The sequence below is a fragment of the Taudactylus pleione genome, unplaced genomic scaffold, assembly GCF_031769625.1.
Source record: "Taudactylus pleione unplaced genomic scaffold, aTauple2 ptg000108l, whole genome shotgun sequence".
Lineage (NCBI taxonomy): Eukaryota > Metazoa > Chordata > Amphibia > Anura > Myobatrachidae > Taudactylus > Taudactylus pleione.
Window position 1 is genome coordinate 2224783 of NW_028284510.1, and position 6000 is coordinate 2230782.

The 6000-nt window shown below is 45.5% G+C and overlaps 1 pseudogene; it reads right to left on the minus strand.

The window, feature by feature from the left end:
* Positions 1-4765: 4765 nt before the first annotated feature.
* On the minus strand, positions 4766-5543 carry LOC148525430 (RNA-binding protein 7-like; annotated as a pseudogene).
* Positions 5544-6000: the final 457 nt, after the last annotated feature.

Here is a 6000-nt window from a genome sequence, read left to right on the forward strand (position 1 = left end):
CACTGACATCACAAGTGATGTCAGTGGGAGTGCTCTCGGCTCTGATAGAGCCGAAAGCACTCCAGGGCTTGCGGAAACGAGACCCTACCACAAGGGTCTCGTCGCAAGCCCGATGGTCTTGACCATCGTGACCATCTTTTTGGCCTCTCGCTATAGCTGTGGGTGGCCACCCACAGCTATGCGAGCGGCCAGGAGGCCGCTCTAAAAATTAGGAAGGCCGGTCCTGATTCAGAGCGAGCGCTCTGTCAGAGCTTCTGGCTCTGAATCAGGGCCACTGCACCATCAAAAAGTAAAGGCGTCATTATCTCAGTCGTGCTCAAAAAATTCCGTATTTTGGAATTTTGTATATTGAAGACTCAACCTGTACTAGTAATTTGGAACTGTCATTTGCCATGGTGATAGTTATTGTGCAGGATTTTTTTCCCCTCTCTATTCCTCCACCTACCCATACCTTTCCCACTATTCTTCCTGTCTCTTCTCCCTATTCCTCCCATTTCCCCCTGTGTTTCCCCCTATTCCTCCCATCTCCCTTATTTTCCCCCTATTCCTCCTGTCTCTCCCTTTGCTTCCCCTTATTACTGCCATCTCCCCTGTTATTCCTCTAGACCTTCCATCTCCCATTTTTTTTTTCCTATTCCTCCTGTCTTCCCTTATTACTCCTGACTCCTTCTATTACTTCTATTTCCCCCTATTGCACCTTTTTCTCCCTATTCCCCCAGTCTTCCTCATTTTTCCTCCTATTCCTCCTGTCTTCCACTATTATTCTGATCTCCCCCTATTACACCCTTTTCTCCATTTTCCTCCAGTCTTCCCTTATTTCTCCCCCTATTCCTCCTGACTTCCCCTATTACTCTTATCTCCCCCTATTGCACACTTGTCTTCCTATTCCTCCAGTCTTTCCTTATTTCTCCTCCTATTCCTCCTGTCTTCCACTATTCCCCCAGTCTTCCCTTATTTCTCCCCCTATTCCTCCTGTCTTCCACTATTATTCTGAACTTCCCACTATTACACCCTTTTCTCCCTATTCCTCCAGTCTTCCCTTATTTCTCCCCCTATTCCTCGTGACTTCCCCTATTACTCTTATCTCCCCCTATTGCACACTTTTCTTCCTATTCCTCCAGTCTTCCCTTATTTCTCCCTCTATTCCTCCTGACTTCCCCTATTACTCTTATCTCCCCCTATTGCACACTTTTTTCTTCCTATTCCTCCATTCTTTCCTTATTTCTCCCCCTATTCCTCCTGTCTTCCACTATTATTCTGATCTCCCCCTATTACACCCTTTTCTCCCTATTCCTCCAGTCTTCCCTTATTTCTCCCCCTATTCCTCCTGTCTTCCACTATTATTCTGATCTCCCCCTATTACACCCTTTTCTCCCTATTCCTCCAGTCTTCCCTTATTTCTCCCCCTATTCCTCCTGACTTCCCCTATTACTCTTATCTCCCCCTATTGCACACTTGTCTTCCTATTCCTCCAGTCTTTCCTTATTTCTCCTCCTATTCCTCCTGTCTTCCACTATTCCCCCAGTATTCCCTTATTTCTCCCCCTATTCCTCCTGTCTTCCACTATTATTCTGATCTCCCCCTATTACACCCTTTTCTCCCTATTCCTCCAGTCTTCCCTTATTTCTCCCCCTATTCCTCCTGACTTCCCCTGTTACTCTTATCTCCCCCTATTGCACCCTTTTCTCCCTATTCCTCCAGTCTTTCCTTATTTCTCCTCCTATTCATCCTGTCTTCCACTATTATTCTGATCTCCCCCTATTACACCCTTTTCTTCCTATTCCCCCAGTCTTCCCTTATTTCTCCCCCTATTCCTCCTGTCTTCCCCTATTACTCTTATCTCCCCCTATTACACCCTTTTCTTCCTATTCCCCCAGTCTTCCCTTATTTCTCCTCCTATTCCTCCTGTCTTCCTCTATTACTTCTGACTCCCCCTATTACTTCTATCTAACCCTTTTTTCCGTATTTCTTCAGCCTTCCCTTATTTTTCCTTTTATTCCTCCTTACTCCCCCTATTATTCCTATCTCCCCCTATTGCACCCATTTTTCCCTATTCCTCCAGTCTTCCCTTATTTCTCCTCATATCCCTATTCTTGCCCATATTCCTTCCATCCTCCACTATACCTCCCATCTGCTCTCCTCTCTCCTTCCCCTATTTCCCCTGCCACCCCCTAATCCTCCCCTCACATCTTTTTACTACTGTTCTGCACTTTTCTTACCTCAATATTGGTTTGCTAATCCTCTCTCCCATATATCTTCTTTTCTCACTGCACCTGCTGGGGGTAGTGGGCATATGTTGTGGGTCATTTTCATATAGGGGAGTAGAGCAAGCGCTCTGTGGTATTCGGATGTATTCTACTTATGCGTTCAATATGTGAAAAAACTTTATATTGAGATATACAGTATAAGGCAAAATGCATGTATAGCTGATCGTGTAAGTCTGTTAGGCAATAACTGTGGGCAGGGTGTACGTCCTGTGATGAGGACTTTAGTACTGTCCCAAAACAAAATGTCCAGAAAGGCAATATCCTTAATATAGCACTGAACCAATAGGTGTCCTTTATAACACTGTTAGGCAATAACTTTAGGCAGAGTGTTATTTTAAATAATGGTTAACTGTCTTTGGTGATGAGGTGATGTTATTCCTATGTGTGCTTCTCATGGGTGCCTTTTAGTCTCACAACCCATGCGTACGTGAGTGCAGTATCAGGGTGGATGCGGACACTAATATGCAGAATTCAAATAAGTAAGCTACTACTCACCAAATAATTTCTGCTGGTCCTCCGGTTCCTGCTGTTCTGCACACCCGTGTGGTAGTTGCATGCAAGTATGGGGGGCTGTGTGTATGTGTATATAGATATATTTATATGGCACTCTGTCGGCAGCATTTGGAAGCTCTCTCACTCTTTTGGGGAAATTCTGTGAGTGCTAACTCCCGTTTAAAATTATATGTTGTGGATCATTAGCTGTTGTGGCCAGCAGTGCCATTTTGTTTTTATATTCTTTGTATGCTCACTTTTATCAATGTCGCCATTAAGTTTTTGATACTGTAACCAGATACAGGGTGCATTGCTCCCCTGAATTTCATTGTGGTGCTGTACAGAAAGGAGGTAAGAAGGTAGTGAGGTGGGATAATGTAGCTTGTGGGTGGGAGTTTTGTGGTACATTGGCCGTACAGGAAGGAGGTGAGGAGAGAAGTAGGTGGGGCACAACAGATTGTGGGCAGTCTGTGGGCAGGGGGAGGTGTGATAGAGGCATGCGGGTTCAGATTTCCTAAATCCAAACCCCCCCCCGAGTCCCCCCCCATCCGAGCCGGGAACCGAGTCAGGCTCGAGTTTTCCTGCCTGGCTCGGATCTGAAATCGAGACAAAACGTCATCATCCCGCTGTCGGATTCTCGCGGTTTTGGATTCTATAAAGGTCCCGTGATCGCCGCCATTTTTCATTCCGGCTGTGGAGTGTGCAGAGTCAGGAGGGAGCTGGGAGCTCAGTGTTGTGTGTTAGACTGTTAGTTATAAAAACAAAAAATAATAAAGTACTGCTGGCTGGCTACTGTGAAGAGGGAGGGAGGGAGGGAGCTTTTGCTGATGCTGACCATAGGGGCTGGCTACTGTTGTCCATATGCAATACATAGGGGCTGGCTACTGTTGTCCTTGTCCATATAGAGGCTGGCTGTTGTCCTGTCCATAGGGGATGGCTGGCTGTAGTGCCGTGTTGTCCAGGGGGTGCTCTGTCCTTCAGGAGTGCTCTCTTCACCCACCCCCATTGTGAAAAGCTGGGCTGACTGGCTACTGTTGTCAATATATACATAGGGGTTGGCTGGCTCCTGTTGTCCTTGTCCATATATTGGCTAGCTGTTGTCCTGTCCATAGGGGCGGGTAGGCTGTTGTCCTGTCCATAGGGGCTGGCTGGATGGATGTAGTGCTGTGCTGTCCAGGGGGTGCCCTATCTGCTGTGGGGGTACGCTCATACAAATAATTTTTACAGGGGCTGCCCTTTCTGCTGTAGGGGTATACTCATACAAATAATTATTACAGGGGCTGCCCTGTCTGCTGTAGGGGTATACTCATACAAATAATTATTACAGGGGCTGCCCTGTCTGCTGTAGGGGTACGCTCATACAAATAATTTATACAGGGGCTGCCCTGTCTGCTGTAGGGGTACACTCATACAAATCATTTTTGAGGTCAACATTTCACCGACTGCTGTCCTTTGATTAGTGATTTGGGCAGATATTTGGATTAGATCACTCATATTGTGTAAGCACTAAGGTGGATCAAATAACTATGCGCAATACAGGTAGTGGATGTGTGGGTGGAACCTACATTCAGCACATCCATTCACTAGAAACTGGTGATGCCCTTTCAGCTCACACATAACATGCCTTTAATGCGTGTAGTTGTAGATTTAATATATTTTTTCATAATTTGCTGGATAATTGGACATGTGGTGTTCTTCTAAAACAGGGTATATTTTTCTCTTTACATTAAATTTTCTATTACAAAGTATTTTCTTGCATTGAATAATTAAAAAAAGAAAAAAAAAAAGCCTTGTTTAAAACCCCCACAATGTGAGGCATAAAAAAATAAATGTGAGAATATAACCATCTGCCCATAATACTAGAATAATATTTTGCAGCTTTATTCTCTGGGCCTTTAGAGGACACCTAACAGCTCAAGGAAATAATTGTCTTTGCATAGAAGTTAAAGAAGAGATACTTCTGGCCAAACAGAGATCCAGTAAAAAGTAGACGTGACCATGACAGATTAGTGGCGAGATGAATGCCACCTAGGCTCTTTCCTCTGGTTTGGACTCCAGCCACCAGTGCCATGATAGTGCTCCTCCTGACCTCCGCTGTAGTATGCGTCTCTGCTACTGTGGTAACTATCCTTATGATAAGCATGAGAGCTATGGCTTCTACTGGATCGGTGGCTGGAAGAGGAATCATATCTCTGTGGGGTAGAATGATCGGATCCGTGACTGTACCGACTTTGGTGAGGCAGATAATGTGATGGCGAGTAACTGGGTTGGGCCATCATTGCTGTGCTCGATCCTTGAGGGGTTTCCGACCTATAGAAGTTATTCATCATTGCTTGTCTTTGAATATTGTCCGGAGAAGAGTAAGATCTCTAATAGTGTGGAACAGGAGGTGAAAGTTTAGAGTATTTTGTGAACTTCCCAGTGCCATCATGCCTGCGGTCATGTGTTGATGGACTGTTTCCAGTAAAACTGCCATTTCCTTGTGGTGAGTAGGCTGCACTATTTGCTTCTGCAGAGCCATGGCTGCTTCCTGATCTGAATTGAATTTTCAGCAGCCTCCCAAAGAGTTTGATTCCACTTAACCAAACTCATTCCATAGGGAACAGACTCCTCATGTTTGAAATTGACAAAAGCAAATTGTTTCGACTTCCCATCCTTGTCTTTTGCAATTTTAACGTTAATTGCAGGACCAGCCTGCAGAAACAGCTCGAGCAGGAGCTCCTCAGTGGCCCTGGGATCTAAGTTCCTCACGAACAGCGTCCTATCAGCTTCGGCGGCGACCATCTCTCTTCTGAGTCCCGTCCTGTGTGCCCAGCAGCAGCAGTTGATGGGTGACGTGATATGTTACCGCACAGTGCCTATTGGCGCCTAGTTTTTCAAACTGCCATCCTGTCTGCCACTGCAGTGTCACTCCTAGATGGGCCACGTGTTTGTGCCGCCCACTTGTGTCGCTTAGCATAGTCATCCACCTACCTCGGTGCAACCTTTTGATGTGTCAGGTGTTCAGAATAGACTGGAAATGAGTGGAAATTAATGTTATTGAGGTTAATAATAGCGTAGGAACGGAAAAAATACAAATTCTGTGATTTTAGCTGTTTTTATGCTTTTTCAAAAAAAATACAGATACAAAACGCAAAACTAGAGATGAGCGGGTTCGGATCTCAGAGATCCGAACCCACCCAAATTTTGGAGATCCGAGTCGGATCCAAGCCGGCTCGGATGTTCCCGCCTGACTTGGATC